The sequence below is a fragment of the Lepus europaeus genome, chromosome 3 (assembly GCF_033115175.1).
Source record: "Lepus europaeus isolate LE1 chromosome 3, mLepTim1.pri, whole genome shotgun sequence".
Taxonomy (NCBI): Eukaryota; Metazoa; Chordata; class Mammalia; order Lagomorpha; family Leporidae; genus Lepus; species Lepus europaeus.
In genome coordinates, this window is record NC_084829.1 from 45,863,258 (window position 1) to 45,886,767 (window position 23,510).

The 23,510-nt window shown below is 42.6% G+C and overlaps 1 protein-coding gene across 3 annotated transcripts in view; it reads left to right on the forward strand.

The window, feature by feature from the left end:
- The first annotated feature begins 17,160 nt into the window (after positions 1 to 17,160).
- ENPP4 (ectonucleotide pyrophosphatase/phosphodiesterase 4) overlaps positions 17,161 to 23,510 on the forward strand; it is a 171,018-nt gene continuing 164,668 nt past the window's right edge. Inside the window, exon 1 of one of the 3 annotated variants that reach the window (XM_062186214.1) lies at positions 17,161 to 17,292. The gene's annotated coding sequence lies outside the window, so the exon portion shown is untranslated. The remainder of the gene's footprint in view (positions 17,293 to 23,510) is intronic. The other 2 variants (XM_062186213.1, XM_062186212.1) reach the window with 2 other exon arrangements.

A 23,510-nucleotide genomic window follows, 5' to 3' on the forward strand; every position in this document is an offset into this window, starting at 1 on the left:
ACATGATGGAGTGGTATGGGCAAACACAGAAGTAAGTGGTTTTTCCTGTTTCAGTAGAGGGGGAAACAAACTCATCAGATAATAAAACTGGAAAGCACCTTAAAGTACGCATTTCCATCCCACTTGGTGTGCAGGTGAGGCCCAGAGGAAGGGAAGGCTCAAAATCAGTTTGTGACTATCAGATTGGAAATTTACCTGGGATTCCATGGCAATCCCTGAGCTCTTTTACCATTCCTCAATCTCATTTCTAGCTGTTCTTAAGCAATAGCTCAGTCTTCTTTGACAACTGTGTTGATATGAGGGGTCTTCATGATGGAGGATGCATATTATGTAAATAATGTTTATGGATTTCAAATTTTTTTGTAATAAAATAACCTTATCTTTCAATTCCATTTTCCATAAACTTTTGGAAGTTCTTCATACATCTAACAGTAAGGTCTGGGGACAGACTTTGAGGGTTCTCACTGATGTTTAGGCATCCCAGAAATAGGGTTGCATTTTTCCTGTTAGACAAAGTTTAGAATGGAAGCACTTTTAAGTTCTCCACAGCTGGGAGCTCACACTGGCCCTAGGGCACCACACCCCACTTGTCCTGCAGTAGTGCATATGGGCTACAGTTTTCTGGTGAACAGAAGGTTAGGAAAAATACCAGCAGCAACACAGGTGCTCAACTGGCACTACTTCTGTGATCGGTGCCCAGTGGCTACAGACTTTGTGCACAAGAGTGCCAAGAGGTTACCAGTGACCAGAGCTTCTTCCCTAGCTCTCAGACAAGTGGTCAGGATGATGTTCCTCTACCACTCTTCCACATACTGGGAAGTCAAAAACAAAATCATGTATGTATGCAGGTGGGCAGGGAAAAGTGATAGGAGGATGAACTCACATCCTAGGTTATTCTCATGGTTTCTGATTCCTTATTTGCAAACAGACTCCAGCCATCTTCAGATCATAGGTTGAAAAGGAAGGGTTGATAAAACACATACCATAGATATCAGAATACAGTTGAAATTTCTAAATTAATGTTCCAAGTATACAGAGAGTAAGTACTGTCCTGCAGTGTATTTATATGAAACATCACCTTATTCAGAGGGGACTTAGGTGGTACAAATTGAAAGAAAGAAGAAAGTAAAACAAGGTTCGAACAAGCTCCAGCATAGAATGCCACATAGAGGATTAGTAATCATGTTCTTCATCTCTCCCACATGAGGACACATATGTTCAAATATGGCCTGGAACACCCAGATGAGGAAGTCTTTTCTGTGGTCCTCAGAGATTCCTCTCTGCTTTGACTGTTCAATACTTTCTCCAGTGTTCCTTCAGTCGAGCACCTTGCTGTGAGTGTCCCACAGCTTTTTGAGGATGTCAAACAGAATTTTTCCATTTTACAAGGGAAATAATAGAGACTTGAAGCAATGTACTACCTTTCCTACAGTCACATGCTATGGTATGAACATGGTTTGTCTCCACCAAAACTCACGCCGTGGCCTAGTTCCTCAAGGCTGCAGTGTTGAGAGGAGGGACCAAATGGGAGGTGTTTGGTAATGCAGATGGATTTCTCATGAATAGACTGACAGCATCTTGCAGGAGATCACTAACTCCAGAGCTGGTTGTATTAAGCATCTGCCCCTGCTGTTCACTTCTCTCCCTGTACACTCCCTTTTCCCTTGCACTTTGTCTTGGGACTTGAAGCCAAGTAGATGTGGCTACCTGATGCTGGACTTGAGCCTCCGGAACTGCCAACCAATGCAAACCTCTTTTCTGTAAATGTTACCAAATCTCAGGTGTTCTGTTATAGCAACAGAAAATGGACTGAGATGTCATAGAGCTAGAGTAGGCAGTAGCACTAATAAACACCCTTAAACAAAAGAATCGGCTTCTGAAAATTGTGTGTGAACTTTTCTTGGAGGCCTTTGAGCAACAAGATAAGCAACTGTTCACACAGGAGGATCTTCAATGTATTTCCCAAAAAGAGCATCCATTAGGATCAATTTTGTTCATGTCATTTAGCAATTGTATGAGCTTTTCACCAAGATAATTTCTGTTGAAGCAGAGATGTAATGAATATGGGGAGTGAGAAAAGCCAAGCTTTGTGTGGAGGATGATTCAGGCAGTGGGACTGGGGCACGGTTCTAGTCAGCTGTGAGCTTCATGTTATGTCTTTGACAAAAAGAAGGGAGAAGGAGCCCAGGTTGACATGCATGAGGAGTGTGATTTGCAAGAGGATGCTGATTTGGGGCATCCTCAGCCAGGGTCAGGAGCTAAGGTTAATTCTGAATATCATGAGAGACCATTTATGGAATCTGAGCAGGTGAACCCAGGAAGTGATGTCTCACTGAAGGCTCCAGCTGGTTGCTGTGTGAAGACTGAACAGTAAGGAGTAGGAGGGAAAACAGAGCATAAGAGGTGAGTCTGGAGGTGTCCATGCAAGCTGAGCAGAAGTCCTCAGGAGGCCTTGCTGGAGGAGTCAAGATGCAGGTTGTGGGGCAGCTTTGTAAGCAGGTGATGTGAAAAGTCAGCTTGTGGCATTAGGAAGGCAGAGCCTTTTTTGGTACAGAGCCTGGCCACCCAGGCAAATGGGTGGGTTCTAAAAGTGGACAGTTGTAACATGTGAGAAAAGTATTTAGTGGACACTGGCCAAGCATGGGATTCTGACCAGCAGTGGGTCACTTCTGCAAGCCAGTCAGTCATGCTGGCAAATGGACCAGCCACTTCTATGAGTAGGTTGTGTTAGAGGCTGACTTATGTGGCCTCTCCCATTCATGCGTTGATGTCCTAACCTCTCAGTACTTCAGAATATGACTATATATAGAGATCAGAGCCTTTAAAGAGGTAATTGTTAAAATGATATAGGTTGGCCATAATCTGATATGACAGATGTCTGTATCAACACAGATTAGGACATAAACACACAGGAGGAAGACTATGTAAAGATGTGTGGCAGAGGTGGCCACCTACGAGCTATGGATAGACACTCACAGAAGAAAACAACCCTGCTGACAACTTGATCTTGGACTTCTAAGATTCGGAATTTCGGAAAATAAATATCTGTTGTTGAAAGACACCCAAGTTGCAGTACTTTGTCATGGCAGCCTTGACAAGTTAATAGAGGTGGACAACTTCTGTGAGTCATTGGAAGGTCCTGCTTGCCTCTGAGGGCTAGGTGGGAGTAGCTAGCGGAGGTCTCTGAGCAGATGGAAGACATGGAGGAGAAAATGCAGTTCATGAGTTGCAGGGCAAGGGGAGGAATCTGGAAATCCTTGGGTGACCCTGGTAAAAATCCAGAGCTGACAGTGAAACAGCTTGTTGAAACAAGAATTTCTGAGTGTTGAACATGAGCTATGTGGAGAGAAAAAATGTGAGAAGATAAGGGGTTTGATGAGCTTTGCAAGTCCATTGAATCCCTAGACGCTGGCCTAGATCAGGTGACCCTGAAGAGTGTGTGTGCCTGTGGTTGACTCATTTGGGAGGCTGGAAACCACAAGGTTGGGAGTAATGTGGGGAGGTGGGTCTGGGAGCAATGGTGCAGTCAGTAATGATTCCATTATTGTCCAGAGTGGCAACAATGGGAGAAGCCACAACTCCAGGGGCTCCTGGAAAACAGGCCAGAAATTCACCTCCTGTTTTGACTGAAACTATACCTTGGTAGATCACAGAATCTGACTTTCTCTTCTTATCATTTTTAAAATATTTGTTTATTTATTTTAAAAGTAGAGAGAGAGAAAGAAAGAGAGCAAGAGTGAGAATGAGAGTGAGAGTTATCTTCCATCAGCTTGTTCACTCCCCAAATGGCTGCAACAACCAAACCTGAGCGGGGCTGATGTCAGCAGCCAGGAACTCCATCCTGGTTTCCTACATGGGTGTCAGGGACCCAAATACCTGGGCCATCCTCTACTGCCTTCCCAGATGCATTAGCAGAGAGCCAGATCACAGGTGGAGCAACTAGGACTCGAACTGGCACTCACATGGGTTGCTGATATAGCACATGGTGGCTTAACCCACTGAATCACAGCACTACTAAATTTCTTACTCCCATATCTCTTGCTGTATCTACAAAATTGCTAGGGACAGGAGACAACTTTGTTTTTGAGGTGGCTAGCCAGGCACAAAGGGCCAATATGCAGAAAGACAGGTTTTGTGAAGACAAGACAGGGTGACTGGAAAATAAAAAATTGGAGGAGAGGAATGAGAGATATGGGCACAAAATGAGACCACAGCTGGATGGGAGACCATCTGGGTACTAAATAACTGCTTGAAAGCTTCCTGTATAAAACTTCCCCATAGCCCAGAAAGATAAGAAACCCCAGACCTGCCCTCTTTCAATGGCTTCCTGCTCAGGAGTCCCTCTCGCTGTGTTGTGAGAGTTTTTCTTTTAATTCAGCAAATGTTGCTTACTCCTCATCAGACCAGAATGTCTGCCTCATCTCTGGGGGCTATCCGGGATTGTGGAGAGAGTGAGCACAGATGGACTGCTTTCGCCTTTCTGTATCTTTTCCATGATACGTTCGCTATCAACTGAAATACTGGGGATCTGCCAGCCAGTTAAAAGCCATAAGCAGGGCCACTAATCTTAAAGGCTCAGATGGGAGACTTTTCTGGGACGAGATTGGGTTAACTCCTTCTTCTCAGACTATATTTACAGTCATACCAGGCATGACAAAGACGTATAGGTCAGCAGTGTTGATATGGTGGAAGCAGGCAGCTAGTTTTAGATCTGCTGAGCTGGAAGTATCTCAAGTCACAAGCCCCCACCCCATGTGTACTACTTGTCCATCAAAATACCCCCTTTCCTGAGATTCATCTATTTCTCCCAGGACTTGGTGGAAGGCACCATGAAAGCACAAATATTAAAATCCACATGGACATGTATGGAGATAACATAAATCTCCCAGGTGGTTTTACGCCTGTAGAGGCACCCCCTCCAACCACATATAAGAGGCCAACAACTTGGGGGAGCTCTCTCTTCCACCAGAGACCATAACTGGAGGAGGTGCTGGGTACTTTTTCTGTTTCCTCTCCCCTACCTGTTTTCCCTTTGGGCACACTGCCCACTAGTGATGGGTGTTTCTCTGCGTGTGTATATTTGCTTTTTTATCTTTTAAATAAAACTTTATCACTCTGTGCACAGCACACATGCCTATACTTAGGATGCTTCTCTAGGTAGGAGGCAAGAGCCTGGAAAAACTCAGTCATCCACTGCCCTACTTCAATATGAGGTCAGCTTCCAGGGAAAGCGAGGACAGAGGTGAGGGCACATAGACTCTTGTTATCTGATCTCTCCTGTACCCCCAAAGGTCTAGAAATTCCCAAGGACACAGGCAAAGGGGTGTCCGAGCATAGCTGAGTGTGTGTACTCCCACCTGCCGACCCCTACCTCACTGTGAGCTCCATGTTCCCACAGCCCAGGAATACGCCAGATGTGTCAACTGGGCAGAGGTAGAATCTCAGGGATGTCTTTGTTTCTTGACCGCTAGTTTCACTGTCATGCACCCCTTTGGAGTTCATCATCTGGCACTGGGATTCTTTTGACCCTGGAATCTTAAAGACAGCATGGCCAGAATACAAATTAGAAGACAGAAAAACCTGCCCTAGAGGGAAATACCAATTACAACACTGTCCAATGGTTAGGCTTGTTCTGCCACAGAGCAGGGACATGGTCTGAGGCCTTCTGTTGGTCTGGGAATGGGCTGGGCATTTATTGCCCTCCAGGATAACTGCAAACTGTCAACTTTGAAAGACAGCAAAAGTCAGGCTGTGATATCCCCCCAACTCCTGCTGCCTGCCAGAAGTGGCAGTTGGTAAGTGGAACCCCACTCCGTACACCTCGGTAGACATCTCTCAGGCTTTAACAAATAAACCAGTTGAGTCCTGGTAAAAAGTTTTCTTGGGGGGCTGACATTGTAGTGCAGTTGGTTAAGCCTATATAAGCACTTGTTCAAGTCCTGGCTGCTCTACTTCTGAACCAGCTCCTGGTTAATGTACCTGGGAAAGCAACGAAAAATGTCCCAAATGCCTGAGCCCCTGCCACCCATGTGGGAGACCCAGATGGAGTTCTAGGCTCCTGATTTCATCTTGGCTCAGCCTTGATTGTGCCGCCATTTGGGGAGTCAACCAGTGGATGGAAGATTCTCTCTCTCTCTCTCTCTGTCTCTCTTTCTCTCTCTGTCTCTTTCTGTCGGACTCTCCCTCTCTCTCTATAACTCTGACTTTCAAATATATAAATAATATTTTTTTTCTCTCCTCTCAAATTGGTGCTCAGCTTGGTGGGAGTAGGGAGGAGGAAAAATTGGTTTGGTTGCTTAGTTACAGTTTTTAAAATGCCAGTTTAGAAGACAGAAACTGCTGGCCCTAAGACAGTCTACTTACATACATAAAATAGAGATTGACCAGGCCCAACCCAGAGAGAGGGCAGCTAAATCCACATTGTCCCTGGCCAAACTCACCAAAAAAAATCTGTGTGTGCAGGGCAGTAGCATTCCTCCACCCATGACTTCAGGTAAGTCTACCTGGCAACAACTTCCCTCCTCTTCCCCAAAATTTGGGTATAAGTTAGCACTACACATTAAACTCGGGAACCTAAACTCTCTCAGAGCTCTGCTCCAATGTGCCTTTGCTTTATGGCCCTGGGAACAGGTTCTGAGCTGAGTCTTTCTTGGACTCTAGCTGAGATCTTTCCAGGGGCCCATTTCTACTCTCCTTATAAAGTGTACTTTCCTTGCTATAATGCTAAGTACAAATAAAGTAAAGGTAAATGAGATAAATGTTTTTAAAAATTAATGTAAGTACTCTTAACATATTCTATTAGAAAAGACTATTTGGGTTCATTATTATTTTGGGGTTCAAGTATGTTTTTATAAATTGTTGGTGTATGACAAAGAATTCAAGAATGCTTGAAGATAACTAAGGTCAGAATTCTATATGTTCTTTTTTTTCAACTTTTATTTAATAAATATAAATTTCCAAAGTACAACTTTTGGATTACAGTGGCTTTTCTATAAGTTCTTTTATTTAAAAAAATTTGTCTGAATTTGGAGAATATTTTAAGGATTATTTCAAAATACAAATTAAGAAAATCAACAGATACGGAGAAAAATAAAAAAGGAAGTTGTAGGCATGAGAATGTGTTCTTGGTGAGGAAGTTTAAGAAGGAAATAGAATTCTTTGGATAAAGAAAGTAAATTGCTTGTAAAAATTTTTGTCCTTCAGTAGAATGACTAGATTACTCTATACTAAAAGGGGAAAGATAGGGCAAAAATTAAAGGTTTATGTAAGTTGCAGAAGGTATAAGCAAAACATAGAGTTTGAAAGGGATAAAACTTGTAAGAAAAAGTATGTGTAATAAAATTGACTATAATTTTTAAAATAGGGATTGGCACTATGGCATAGTGGGTTGGGCAGCCACCTGCAGCACCAACATCCTATATGGGCTTTGGTTCAAGTCCTGGCTGATCCACTTCTGATCCAGTTCCCTGCTAATGTGCCTGGGAAAACAGCAAAAGATGGCCCAAGTGCTTGTGCTCCTGTACCCATGTGGAAGACTTAGAAGAAGCTCTTGGCTTCATCTTGAGCTACCCCTGGCTGTTGTGGCCATTTGGGGAGTAAACCAGCAGATGGAAGACCTCTCTCTGTCTCTCCTCTCTGTCTCTCTCTCTCACTCTGTATCTTGTCTTTCAAAGAAATAAAGTAAATCCTTAAAAAATAAAATGAATTTTTAAAAAATATTATGCATAAGATTTTCTAAAAATTGCTTGCTATCATTTACAGTTCTCTAGATCTGTTCATTGTTTTTTATATTATGTTCTTGTTGGATTTGTAATATATTTTTTCATCTTTGAGCTTTGTACTATTGCCTTTCAGAGTTCTAAGTGCAAATAACAGCAGGATATTGATGGCCCAACTTTTTGAGATAAATAAAATATTTCAGGTATAATCAGCCAAGGACCCACTTCTTATAAAACCTACTTATTACTCAAAAGTGGCTAAAACTTCTGGTTGTCAAGTACTTCTCTCCTTATAAGTACCTCATGCTACCAATTGCAGCACTGAAGCACCCAAGTTCTTCTATCCTTACATGGGACCAGATTAACAACAAAATCGGGTCTGACCTGGCACTGAAGGCCAGATAAGACATGATTGATTAGCTGCATTTTAAAAAAATGTATCTTGATCACAAGGAGACAATGGAAATCAAGATGGAGTCACCAATATCAACCTTAAAAAAATATCAAAAAGTTGAGAGGTTGAAGAGGAAGGGCTCTTATGCATGGTTGCTTGATAACTTCTCTTGTTAAAATAGTTCCCTAGAGTACTGTAAATGTCTTTACAACCACTCAAGGACAACTTAACTGAGGCCATTGAGCCCAAAACAGCTTTGAACATTTTGGATCTATAAAAATCGCTATGATCTCTGACAAATACAGCAAATAATAAAATGGCCTTAGACTATTTGAGGCAGGATGTATTCTGCTGATTATTGGTTTGTGCCTTGATAGGTTAATTCCACTTTTAAGTGTCTAGGCTACCTTTTGCATTGTGGAACTGGGGTGTCTTAGATCCATTAGCTGTCGGAGCTACAAGTGAAGGTTGGTAGAGACCACAAAGTTAAACCTCTAGAATATTCCAGTGCTGAATCTGAATATCCCCTGTGCCACTCACTAACTGAACAATCTTACGCCAATGTCTCAACTTATTTGAGTATCCACTTACTTATCTGCAGAGCAGAGCCTTCTCTTAGGGTTGTTGTAAAATAGAGGAGACAAACCAAGTAGAGTACTTAGCGCTAGTGATTACTATCATTATGATTAGATGAGTGCTCCTCAGTTTGATTCATGGCCAGGGTAAGGTCACGTTCCAGGGGAATATACGTTATGCTCAATTTCACTGAACTTGTATTTTATGGAATTTGGGGGATATGATTTTGTATATTCTGTTTGTCCATTCACTAGGTGTATGATCATTTAAAGACTGACAACATTTTTAAAAGATTTTTTCATTTATTTTTGGAAGGTAGAGTTATATATAGAGAGAGACAAAAAGAGAGAAAAATCTACCATCTGCTGGTTCACTCCCCAGATGGCCACAACAGGAAGCACTGGACCATGCTAAAGCCTGGAGCCATGAGCTTCTTGCAGATTCCCACAAGGGAGAAAATGGCACTTGGGCACCTCTGCTTTTTCCAGGCCATTAGTGGGGAGCTGGATAGGAAGTAGGACAGCTGGGACACAAACTGAATCCTTTATGAGATGCCAGCATTGCAGACAGTAGCTTTACCTGCTACATCACAATGCTGGCCCCAGACTGACAAAATAGACTATTATACAAGCCACATGTGTAGTGAAGATAGCAGCTGATTGACCATAGGACAGAAAAGCTCTCATCAACCACCAGAGGTCCCAGCTCTAAAAGTTCCCATGGAAACTTAGGTGTTGTGATGTTGCCGTTGATTTCTCAACAATGTTGCAGTGGATTCATTTCTGAGAGGAGCAGCGTGGTGGGGGCAAGAGGCGTGGAGTCAACACACAGATCCTGGGAGTCGGGTGAAAGCAGGCTTGAGGCGAGCAGCCCGCAGACTCGTTTATTACAGTTGGTACAACAGCTTATATAGCCAAGACCAGCCAATCCGGTCAAGGGGTGGTCTATGTCCCAACCAATCACAGCCTGTTGCCAGGCAGTTTCCATTGCCAGGTGGGTTTCAAAGCCATTCCTGAGTAATTGACATTTGCTTGCCAGTGGCCACCTTGGCATGGCCTTCTCATTCCACTACATTGTGAAAAACCATAAATGACTCTTAGGGAAAAGCACTCGTGCACTGTAAAACCCTTTCCCCAACACCATATATAGAAGTATGAAACAAGCAAGACTCCTACCATACACTCTATACCAAAACCAACTCACAATGGATTGAGGAGCTAAACCTAAGACCTGAAATCATCTAATTACTAGAGCAAAACCTAAGGGAAACAAAGCAAGACTTTGGCATAGGCAAAGATTTCTTTGATAAGACCCCAGAAGAATAGACAATCAAAGCAAAAATGGACAAATGGGATTACATCAAGCTAAGAAGCTTCTGCACATCAAAGAAACACTCAGCAAAATGAAGAAGCAACTGACAGAATGAAAGAAAATATTTGCAAACTGTGCATTTGATCCAGGATATATAAGGAGCTCAAGAAACTCAACAACAACAAAACAGACAACACAGTTAATGAAATGGGAAAAGGACATGAACAGGCATTTTTCAACGGATGGGATACAAATGTCCAGCAAACACATAAACAAATATTCAGGTTCACTAGCCATCAGGGAAATGCAAATAAAAACCACAATGAGGTTTTACCTTATCCATTAGAATAACTATCATCAAAAAATAACAACAGCTGGTGAGGATGTTGCAAAAAAAGTACAATAATACACTGTTGGTGGGAATGGAAAATAGTACAATTATTGTGGAAAACAGTTTGGAGATTTCTCAGAAATCTGAAAATAGCTATACTATATGATCCAACCATCTCACTCCTGGGAATAAACCCAAAGGAAATGAAATCAGCATATGAAAGAGTTATCTGTAACCCCCATGTTTGTAGCAGCTCAATTCACAATAGCTAAGATATGGAGTCAATCTAGATGCCCATCAATTGATGACTGGATAAAAACCACTGATTCCATATACTTTTAAAATAAATCATATCATAAGCTCAATTCAAGTAATTTACTTTGACTTATGCTGAAGACATTCATGAAATGTATTTTTTTATTTGACAGATAGAGTTAGAAAGTGAGAGAGGAGACAGAGAGGAAGGTCTTCCTTCCATTGGTTCACTCTCCCAAATGGCTGCTATAAGCCGGTGCTGCGCTGATCCAAAGCCAGGAGCCAGGTGCTTCCTCCTGGTCTCCCATGCAGGTTCAGGGGCCCAAGCACTTGGGCTATCCTCCACAGCCCTCCCGGGCCACAGCAGAGAGCTGGACTGGAAGAGGAGCAACCAGGACCAGAACCTGGTGCCTATAGGGGATGCTGGCGCCACAGGCGGAGGATTAACCAAGTGAGCCATGGTGCCTGCCCCTGTCGTGAAATGTATAAAACTTGCTTTTATGTACTTATTTAAACACAGAATTCATGAGTTTTCAAAAGAAAAGACAAGGAAGTGGCTTCTCCACAAGAGATCCAGAAGGAATGCAACCCTGCTGACCCCATGCAGCCTTGTAACCTCCAGAACTTAAGCACGACCATTGTTTTGCTCAAACCATTGTGTTCATGGTAACTTGTGGCAACAGTCATCAGAAACTACTGCACCATATAGTCTGCAAGAATTCATCAAACACCAGCTCATTTTCAATCCATTTCCTGACACCTGCAGGTGAATTTAATTAACCTCTGCAAGATTTAACCATTCTTTTTGGAGCTATCTTAGAGCATTTATCTTACTTGATGATGTAATATAAGTGTATGGTTGCTTGCTCTTCTATTCTTCTTTTTTGGATATAAGTGATATAAATCTAACTAAAACTAGTTTAATTAAAAATAAATTTAGTGGAGCATCAGGGAAACTTGGGTCCAACTGGTCCGGGTGTTAGATCCCTCTCTTGGCTCTGCTTGCTTGTGCTGGTGTCATTCCCAGGGAGACCTTCCCTATATTATTAAGGGAAATTGACTATGATGACAGCAGCTCCCAGCTACTGTTCTGTTTTGCAATTGCTGCGGAAATCATTCCTCTTTCCCAATTGTTGCATCAATGGTTTCAGAATTAAGTCTTTTTGGTCTGTTCTGGGGCATATTCCCATATCTTAACCAGTTCCTGTAGTCAATGGCTTGGAATTAGCTCGGATCGGAATTAGGGTGGTCAAGTCAACCCAATTTTCTTGTTACTCTTCTAGTTTTAGCATTAAAAAATTCCACACCCCTAGAAAACCTCTTGGTTTAGAACAAATCAGGACAACTGGTCACCTTAGGATTCTATTTTGGAGATTTAGGGCATCATGGTCAGCCATAGACTAACAATGAGGGTGGCATGGATTCCCAGGGGAACCACCAGAAGAAGGGGATACATGTCAGGCAGGCAAAAGTAATGTCCTCTTTGCTTCCATGTGGGTAAGGGGGGTTTTCATCCTTTTATTCCAGCCTCTTGTCATGCACACAGATAAGCATTCTTTTTTTTAAAGATTTATTTATTTATTTGAAAGAGTTGCACAGAGAGAGGAGAGGCAAAGAAAAAGAGAGAAAGGTCTTCCGTGAGATGGTTCACTCCCCAATTGGTCGCAACTGCTGGAGTTACGCCGATCCAAAGCCAGTGGCCAGGAGAAAGATAAGCATTCTTAATGCTGACACAAATAAGGTAATTTTTATTCAAAGTATGAGAAAGTGAACAGACATACAGATATGTGTGACCATGGGTTGCCTCACACAGAGAAAACCTGTCATGGGTGGGCAGTGGGCCAGAAGGAGAAAAGGGTAGGGGAGGGGAAGCAGAAAGACCACCTAGCACTTCTTCCAGCTGTGGTCTGTGGCAGAAAAGAGAAAGAGAACTCTCACCAGTTGTTGGCCTCTTCTATGAGGTAGGAAGTAGCGCCTCTATGGGAGTGAAGCCACCTGAGAATTTTGTGGTACTCCCATAAATTCCACATAGAACTCAATATCTATATTTTAATGGCATCTCCCCACCCTACCACCATCCCCCTTCCTGCCACCAGATCCTGGATGAAGCAGATGCATCCTGGGAAAGGGGATGTTTTGATTGATAAATAGGAGGATGGAATTACAAAGTGTGTGTGTGGGGTAGTGGCTTGCACGTACTTCCAGCTCACCAGATCTACTTAGCTGCCTGCTAGCCCATATCAATCTTTCTAGATCAGAAGTACCATCAATGTCAGGAATAGAATCTTACTTTTGTATCTTTTGACAGATTAAGCTCATTGCCTTCCACATAGGAGAGCCTCAAACGAATTTATACTGTTTATTTCACAATTGTATTAAATATTTTGTAAAAATCCCTTAGAGTAAGGAATGACTTATACTGGATAGTTCACAGTAGATTATCCAGGATCATTGAAACAGTATTTGAAAATTTCAGTTGACTTGTTCAAATGCAATCTTGTTGAAAAGGGGGTAGATGGGGAATTTTTGTGAAATGAACTTTCAAAATCACCAAAGAGTTGTGATTCATAAGGTCTTTTCTCCTCTTATATTTAAGATAAAACTCGCCTTGTGTTTTCTTTACATTAACACATGTGTATAAAAAAGAGAAGTTTATATTCTAGTGATTTGAAGTTCAACTTTTTAGTTTCAGTTTTGTGAGGAGCTGAGCAGTGGACAGGAATTGTTTCTGTTTGGGCCCAGTGGCTTTTGCGTTGAAACCTTTTTCCTGTAACTCTAACCTGTGATTTATTCCTGCCAGGAATGTGTTACATGTGACAATTATTTTAAGAAAGAAATAATTGCATAAAGAGTGGTATTTTTAATTTTTAAAATATTTTAGCTTAAAAATATTTAGTGTTAATGAACAAATGCTAAATCTTGAGTCTAGTTCATGGAAGAAAAAGAAACTATTTCTGGCAAACTGCTTCCAAATATTACCTTTGAGACAAAGACTCTACTTGTGTTTAGTTTTTGTGAATTTAACCAAGTCAGTTCTCTCTGGGGCACAACACTCATTCTATCTCTACCACAAACTGGGTTTGATGGCTTTCCGTATTTTAAGATATATATAAAATTCTCTTTCCAAAAGCTGAGCTGAAAGAATATTATAAATGAATGTGCTAATTTTGCCTTTTTGAATACAACACTATATATGACTAAAAGCCACACAGGAAATGAAGATTTTATATTTTTGGTTTCTTGTTATTAAATTCCAGTTGGAAGTTTGGTGAAATTGATGGTGAACTTCACAGCATCTACTCCATCTCACTCCCTCCCACTGAGGATAAAAGTGCAGTTTGGGAGAGAAACCTCAGCTCAGGGTGTTGACTGAATTATCTACTGATAATTACATATCATTTGTTGGTTTGAATTTGGGCATATGTCATAATTCTAGCTAAAGTGATTAAAGGAGACAGTTGCTGGAGGATTCTGAGAAAGGGGGGGGGACTGTAAGTCACTTCTTTCATGCAGCTGACATGGAAATGAATCCTATGGTTCCTGTTGCTACTGGTAATTATCTTTACCATCAAAGTCAGAAGCCAACTCTGTGAAAGGCTGAGTAGAAAGTTAGAAAGAACTCATCAAGTACATGGTGACATTGCTGAGCTGCTAATTCAACCAGTCCTGAAGTCTGCTCTACATCTAGATTTACTGTTCCACAAGATGATATTTAATCCCACCTGAAAACAGTATTTCAATTGATGCTGAAATAGTATATATAAGAGGATAACAGAAGTTTGGCACCAGCACATCCTTGTATGTGACTTTATTTCTTTAGTCTCGACCACGATATCTTCTGGAGGAGGAGACAAGACTGCACAACACTCCTTGACATGACCCAGCCACACTGTTGGTGGCAATGGATAAAGACAGCCCTTCTTTTCTGCTGACCACCCACTGCTATCTTCACTACCCATATGACCTGTATGGAACTCAATTTTCTCTACTCTTCAAACAGTCATGCACCTAATAAATGAACAAATAAAATATGCATAAACATATCCTTAAATTGCATGAATATAAGTTCTACTAATTCAGGGCATGACATAAATTCCCTCTTGAACTTGTGTTTACCCTGGCTATGGGTCAAACTGGGGAACACTCTTCTATTCATATTGATAGTAATCACTAGCACTTACTATTTGCCAGATACTTGGCTCAGTACTCAACTTACTTTATCTGCTTTATTTAACCATAACCCTAAGGGCATGGCAATGTAACAGGGCCTGTTTTGCAGGTGAGGGAATGGATGCTAAGAGAAGTTGAGAGACTGGCCTACAATTGCTCAGCTAATGAGTGGCAGAGGGGGTGTTCAAAGCCTGATAGATTCTAGAGTTTAAGCTACATTGCCTCTACCAACCCTGCTAGTTTTGAGAGCTCATGGATCGAAGATACTGAAATTCACCAATGCACAGGCTAGTTTAGAGGCTCAAAAGTAGAATTAACTAATCTAGACACAAAGTAATAAACAACAGAATACATCCAGCCTCACATTGTCTCCCTAGTTGCTCCCAGACTCTTGGTAATGGCTTTACTCCATAAATCAGACCAATGGACCTAAGCACCAGTGCCATCCTTCACCAACTCCCACATGCATTAGTAGGGAGCTGGATCAGAAGCAGAGTAGCCAGGACTTGAACCAGCACTCATATGAGATGCAAGCCTTGCAGGTGGTGGTTGAACCCATGTAGCCACAACATCAGCCCCAGCTATTAAATTCTTAACACCTGAAGATGTCACTTAATTCCTTTAATTATACATTTTTGAGCAGCTGCTGGAGATACAATCTTTTTCTTTTACGATTTATTCACTTATTTGAAAGGCAGAGTTACAGAAACAGACAAAAAGAAAGAGAAAGAAAGAGAGAGAGAGAGAGAGAGAGAGAGAATCTTCCATCTGCTAGTTTACTCCCCAAAATGGCCACAGAGGCCAAAGCTGGGCCAGTCAGAAGTCAGGAGCCAGGAGCTTCTTCTGTGTCTCCCATGTAGGTACAGGGGCCCAAGGACTTGGTCAATTTTCTGCTTTTCCAGGCTCATTAGCAGGGAGCTGGATTAAAAGTGGAACAGCCAGGATTCAATATCCCCATAAAGGATGATGGTGCTACAAGTGGCAGCTTTACTGGTTATGCCACAGCTCCATCCCCTGGAGACAAAATCTTAAAAAAGAATGAAAATAGCCTACTGGAGCCTGCATTTTAACAGGGACAATGAGCTTGGGGTACCTTGAAACTTTCCATTCAATTCCGTAATGAATCAGTCAGTACTTCTATGCCAGATTCTGTGTTTGGCAGTGTTGCTACCAAGAGAAAAATGATACCATCTCTCTTTGCCAAGTGTGCCTGGGCAAGCCAATATTAACAAACAAATCTACTGTTGGGTAATTTCTTTTCTGTCTGTTTCAAGTTACATTATGTGACTATTTGACTAATCTTCCACCTGAAGTTATGGGGTCAACCTCACAAATGCACCTGTCAAAAAAGTGCCCATTTCTCAACTGCACTGAAAGGAAAAATTACAACAAATGTAGAGATCTTAATTGGCTTTTGTTTGCAAATGATTACAAATGAATGTTAGAGTGGCCTGGGCAGAGGAGTTTGTGGCTTTATAGAGAGAAAAGGGCTGAGAAAAAATCAGAAACAGAACCGGAAGTGGATTGGTTGTTTCACTTTCCTTGTAGAGGTGAAAGCAGAGGAGACTTCTCTACCATGCTGTCTTAAAGTAGCTTGTGTGAGGATCTCTCCCTCTCTCTCCACTTTGGAAGGTGAGCTACACAAATTGTGTGTCCAGCTTGGTGGCATGAGACTTCAGCAGAAGTTACACCATTCTGGTTTCTTCATTCAAGTTACTCCATTTTGTTGGGCCTAGCGCAGTTGCTCTCTCCAAACCAGCGGCCTCCTAAAATTTTTATTTGACAGTTACAAGCCATTCCTAGTTCCTTGCTGTGGAGACTGCGTTTCTTTCAATCTCACTTGCAACCTGCTCCGTATAGAGGTGCTCACTGCTCCAGGAAGTCAGATTGCTTTGGTGGCTGCACGTGGCATTCGCTCACAGGAACGGAAGTTTCTCTAGATTTGTGCCAGACCCTGGTGCAGCCAAAATTGATTTCTCCTGCTTCTACCTGGGCTGTCAGGCGCACATTAAGGGCAACTGGGAGTGGTGGTAGGCTATGGACTTGGCAATCGCCAGGGGCCTTTCCGGGACTGACTTGTTTTCAGGTCCCTGAAGGGCACTCCGACCTAGGATGATAAGAAAGGGGTGTGGTGGGAGAAAGGAACAAACGTTTTGTCCCAGGTCCACTTTAGCTGCACCAAGACACCTGTCTCCAGGTGGTGGTTGAATCCAACCAATAGGAAGGGGAGTTACATTCAACGCTAGCTTCGGCATCCAATCCAAAGAACTGTCTCAGACTCCTCCGCCGCCGCCCGACCCGACCGCTCTAGGCCTGTTCCGCAGGCTCACGCCCAGCAGCCGCGCACTCTCGGAGCGCCTCCTGCAGCCGGAGGTGGGGGCTGTGAACCGCGGCGTGCGCGCCCGCTACTGCGCAGGCGCCCCAGGAAGAGCCCTGCGCCTCTCTCCCTCTCTGCCCTAGGTCCCCCTCTCGGCAAGTCCCCATGAGAGTGGGGTTCCGGTAGCGGCGGGTTCCGCGCCAGACAGAAGCGGCGGCGGGTGAGTGAGAGCCTCTTGCCCCTTGCATTCTGAGAGGGGAAGGCCACTCTCTCCCCAGTCCAGCGGGGGTCTTGACAGAGATGGAGAGACCCTCCCACTGCGCCCCGCCCTGCGCGTCCCGCTATGCAGGTGCCCCGAGGCGGGGGCGGGGACGTCGGCCGACGGACCCGAGGGGACCCGGGCACCCTGGGGCGGTGGGCTCGGGGCGGGGTGGGTGTGGGATTGAGGAGGCCGACGGTGGCTCGCAGGGTGTCGGGGAAGCGGGCGGACCGGCCGCGGAGGGGGCGGAGGTGGGCCGGGGATGACAGCGACGGGCCCTGGGGCGGACGCCAGCCCGGGTGGGGTGGCCCGGTGCCAGCGCCCGGCCGGGAAAACGCTTGGTTCTCAAGGAACGCCATCAAGGCACGGGCACGCGTTTGTGTGACTGTTAGGGTCTGTGTGAACCAGGGGTGAGTGCGCACCTGACGTTTGAAAACGCACCTTCTAGGAATCGCGCAAACCCAACGGTAGGACACCCGCGAAGGGGGTTGGACCGGCGGCACCCGGTAGTGAGCGCGTCACAGTTTTTTTCCTCGGCACAAGGACCCTGCAGATAAGAGCGGTCCATTGCACAGAAGAGGACAGTGAGGCGCAGGGAGGCCCAGGCACGGGCCCCCGACTGTACAGCCAGCGACACACACACACACACATTCGGGTTTATATCAGGTCTGACCCTAGAAGCGCCTCGCTTACCCTGAGGCCAGTCTTTCCTTGCTTTCCAATTAGTTAGGAAGCATCCTTGGAAAGAAATTTTGATGAAAACAGGGAGTGCTTGGGGGGATGGTGTTTTAGCACGGAGAAAGGAAGTGTGGAGGTATTGAAGATGCTAGAAGACTGTGCTAGAAAACTGGAGAGTAATTAGCAGCCTGGGACTTTTTAAACAGTATTTTTTTAGGGAGGCATTTCCCTCTCCCCCCCTCCCTGAGACCGTTAAGACAGTAACTGATAATGATCTAAAGGTAACCAGCTAAGTTGTCCGTGTGCATGTGTGCATAGAAAGGAAGGCTGTGGAGAAGCCAGCTAAGCCATTCATTGTGGTTAAGCAGACAACACGTTAGTGGTGACCAGCAGCGTTCACCGTGTCGCATCGGACACAAAGGCTCTTTTGTCTCCTGACTACCTTGTACTCCCACTTGCCCCTTGTGTGTTGGGATGGAGTCCAAAGGGGTGTGCTTTTTTTTTTTTCTTCCTTTCCCCATTTTTTTGTTTTTTGGTGGGAAAAATTATAGCATTTCTCCTGATATTTTTGTAACATAAGTTTCATTCCTTGAAAAACTCGATTTGCATTCCCTAGAAACTACCTGAGAACTTCTCCCTGGTGGTTTGTTTATAGCTTAATACTTCCTGTTAACAAAACAGAATGTGGTAGATGTAAATCCAGGAACTGCCAATGACAGATGTTCTGGCAGAAAACTTCTGTTAATTAATAGTTTGGCATTTGTTACAAGACTGGCTAACTAGCTGTTGCTGGACTTGTAAACTCGTTGAGGACATGAAATTGGTAAGAGCATGGTAGTGTTACTAGTTGCTTTGTGAACTCATCCAGGCAGCTTCCTCGTATGTAAAAAGAGATTAAACTAAATTATCCATATTATTTTATTAAACATTTATTTATTTGAAAGAGTTATGGAGAGAGAGGAAGACAGAGGTCTTCTATGCACTGGTTCACTCCTGTCGTGCCTGTCAGAGTTTTTTCTGGTATGACGGCTTTGTGACTGTCATGAATAAAGGTAGTTTTAATGCCCTTTTCTGTAAGCATTTTGCTTCCACATTTTACACACAAGGAAACTGAAGCTGGAAGTTAGATCTGCCCAAGATTGCCTGTCAACTAAGTGTGAGCTCAGGTTCTGAGATCTTTCTAACGTCAGGGTTCGTATTCTTTCCACTTTGCACTGTTAAACTGGAGGTCAAGGACTGGGGCCCTTGGATCCTCGCAGTGTGCAAATAAGTAACTGAACCCCAGGATTAGCAGCGTGTGGTCCATGAGCATCCTTTTTACTGAAGATTGGAAGAAGAAAGATGTTGATTTGTAGTTTGTAGGAAGGGGGCAGACATGGTGTTTGCTCTGATTTGCATATGGGAAATGGTGTTGAAACTTTTTCACATTAGTACACTTACGTCTGTATTATGAAGTCAATTCACATAATTTTTGAGTTAAAGTGAAATATTTTTTGTGGCATGGCAGTGAAGATTACAACTTTATTTTCCTCTGCTCTTTTTTTAAAAAATAATTTTATTGAGCTAGAATTCAGATACCATTCAGTTCATTTGTTTGATGTGCATGCTTTTATTGAGTGTTCCAAGCATCTACATGATGAGTATGAAGGAATTTTCATCAACACAAAAAGAAACATCAGACCCATTGGCTTTTATTGTCCATGCTTCCCCAATCCCAAGCCCTAGAAACTACCATTATGCTTTCTGACCCCACAGTTTTGCCTATTGTAGGCATTTCATCTCAGTGGAATTATAAATAGGTGATCTTTTTTTGTTGTTGTTATGTAGCATGGTATTTCAAAGCATTTATCAATTCTTCATTGCTTTTTATTGCCAAATATTCCATTTTACAAATATGCCACATTTTATTTATCCATTTTTTAGCTGGCTGACATTTGAGTTTTGACTTCTTGACTGTTGCAGATAGTGCTGCTGTGAACATTCGTGGACCACTTTTTGCATGAACATATGTTTTCATTTTTAGCAGATATCTAGTATTAGAATTTCCAAGTCACATGATAACTCTTATATTTTACCTTTTGAAGAAGTGGCAGAATAAAAAGTGGCTGTACCATTTTACATTATCATTAGCAGTTTATAAAAGTACAGATTTCTCTGTATATTCACCAACACTTATTACCTGGTGAGTTTTAAAAAAAAAGTTATTATTTATTCACCCATTAAGTGCAAAGTGGTATCTTATTGTGATTCTGATTTGCATTTCCCTGATGACTGGTGATGCTGAGCAACTTTTCTTGTGTTGATTTGTATCTGTGGAGAAATGTCTTCTCAGATCTTTTGCTCATTTTTTTAAGAGATTTATTTATTTATTTATTTATCTGAAAGTCAGAGTTACACAGACAGAGGCAGAGAGAGAGAGAGAGGTCTTCCATCCGATGGTTCCCTCCCAAGTTGGACACAATGGCCAGAACTGCACCCATCCGAAGCCAGGAGCCAGGAGCTTCTTCCTGGTCTCTCACACGGGTGCAGCGGTGCAAGGACTTGGGCCATCTTCTGCTTTCCCAGGCCATAGCAGAGAGCTGGATTGGAATTAGAAGTATTCAACATTATTATTAAAATGTAACAATTCTTTATATAATCTAGATACATGATTTTCATCTCCCATTCTGTGGTTTATCTTTTCATTTTCTTGATGGTGTTCATTCAAGCACAAAATTTTTTTAATTTTGAGGAAACTCATTTATTTCTCTCTCTCTTTTTAAACTTTTGTGCTATTGGTGTAGTATCTAAGAAAGATTTGCCTAACCCAAGGTTATAAAGATTTACTCCTATATTTTCTTCTAAGACTTTTATAGTTTTAGCTCTTAATTTAGGCCAGCGATAAATTTGGAGTTATTTTTTGTGTGTGGTACCAGACTGAGAGAGGGGTCCAAATTCATTTGTTTGGTTTCCAGTTGTCCCAACAACATTTGTTGAATTGCCTTGACACCCCTCTACTCCTAGAGCTAACCACATTGGAAAAGTTTCAGACATACTGTGTATTATATTGAGTTAATATTAAGCACAATGTTACTGAAAAGTTTTGCTGTTAGATTGAAGTATTAAAAGACTGTCTTTCTGATTCATCATTTTGATCGTTTATGCCTTTTATTTGTAAAACATAAAGCCTTTGTTCCATGGTGTGTGTGTGTGTATGTGTGTGTATGTGTTTGTGTAATGGACTTAGTGAATTTTTTTAATGACCTGAGAAAGGGTGCTGAAGCAAGACTTCATGTGCAGGTAGTAAATTTATGAGGTTTTGAAAAAAATGTTACTGAAGAGGTAATGTAGGTCACCTACAAGTCAGCAAGATGAGTGATTCTTATGTCTTAAATATTATAATGAATTTCAGATTGTGACAGTGAAGTATGGTGAATGGTAATTAAAGTTGGCAGTTATTTTTGTAACTGTTTCACAGTAATTTACATTCAGGTTTGGCCTAGTTATTGGAAGGGCTTGAAATCAAGATGAAGTTTTTTGACTTTTTGTGTAGATGAGGTGGAGTGGGGTGGACCTTTGAACATTCCTTTTTACTGGGGGAATGCCACAAACAGTTATGTCTAGGAATTAAGTTGGTGGCAGATGTTGGGGGAGAAAGAAGATGATTGAGGTAAGAAGATGAATTAAGAAACAAAAGTGCTCTGGGATGGGAAGAGTTGACTTAAGTACAGCAGCAGTAGAGATGGATAACAGTGGGTAGCTGTTAAAATACAGGCTCCTGGCCTCTATTCTGAATTGGAATCTCAAATATGTAGAGACTGAATGGCTGTACATTAATAAGCTCCCTTCAATGATTTTTGTGTCACATTAGGTGATTTATTTATTTATTAGATTTATATATTTATTTGAAAGAGTTACACAGAGAGAGGAGAGGCAGAGAGAGAGAGAGAGAGAGAGATCTTCCATCCGATGGTTCGCTTCCCAATTGGCCACAATGGCCAGAGCTGTGCCGACCTGAAGCCAGGAGCCAGGAGCTTCTTCCGAGTCTCCCATGCGGGTGCAGGGGCCCAAGGACTTGGGCCATCTTCTACTGCCTTCCCAGGCCATAGCAGAGAGCTGGATCAGAAGTGGAGCAACCTGGTCTTGAACTGGCGCCCATATGGGATGCCGACACTTCAGGCCAGAGTGTTAACCCACTGTGCCACAGCGCCGGCCCCACATTAGGTGATTTAAAGGTAGAATTGACTTAGAAGATCTCTCTGTGTTTGAGAGAATAATGAGCTGTTTTAAAGGATTAGAGAACTGGGGCTGTCATTGTAGCTCAGCAGGTTAAGCCACTGCCTGCAATGCTGGCATCCCACATGGATACCAGCTCATAATTCCAGCTGCTACACTTCTGATCCAGCTCCTGCTAATGTCCCTTAGAAAGCAGTAGAAGCTGACCCAAGGAGTTGGGCCCCTGCTGTCCATGTGGTAGACCTAGATGAAGCTCCTGATTCCTAACTTCGACCTGATCCAGCCCATTATCGCCATTTGGGGATTAAGCCAGCAAATGGAAGATCTCTGTCTCTGTCTCTCCCTCTCTTTCTGTAACTCTGACTTTCAAACAAATACATATTATTAATCAACAGATTAGGGAACTAAGGGTGAAGATTTGGAGACGTAGAGAATGCTTTCATCCTGACATATTGGTTTAGACTTGACAGCAGAATAATTTATACAGTGGGATTGCTGGAGCTGAAGAATCATTACTTGGGGATAGAGCTAGGGCAACAAATAAAAATAAACTTATGAATATCTTTTCCCCCTTGAGAAGATAGTTTATACTGATTTGCTGTTTTAAGTCTACTATGTTGTTTGGAATAAATATTGGGTATAAGGAAAAAGCTATACTCAGAGAGAAACCAGACAGTTACTCATCCCTGCATACTCTGGACACAAATCCTAACATTTCTGGAACCTAGAGCAGCAGCCCACATAATATTGTTGTCTGACCAAATCCACTGAAGACTTCTGAGGGAGGAGTTAAATTGTGCGTAAACGCTGTGTCAAGGGGCACAAAATGCTGAATGAAAAATGCAGTGTACTGTCTAGATTCCCTGTAGCTGAAAATGCTGAGCCATGACTGGTGCTGTGCCTATGGAAGTATGTCTTTACTGCTTATTAAGATTGTTACTGTGTCCTTGGAGAGGTGGTTTGATTTTGTTATTTGGCACTGTTTTTGGTTTGTTGATTGGTACCAGCAACAGATCGTCCACATGACAAGGCAGTTTGTCTCCAGTTTAAATGGTGGGGATTTTCCAGACCTAACAATTCTCAAAAATAGGATTCTGTCTTTGGTCTTCAAAATTTAAATCACTGTTTTTTTAGAAGTTCACAGCTTCAAACAATATATGTTTTTAAAGATTTATTTATTTATTTGAAAGGTAGTTACAGAGAGAGAGAGAGAAAGACAGACTGAGAGTTCTTCCAAATGTTCACTCCCCACCTGGTCACAGTGGCCAGAACTGGGGAGGCTGAAG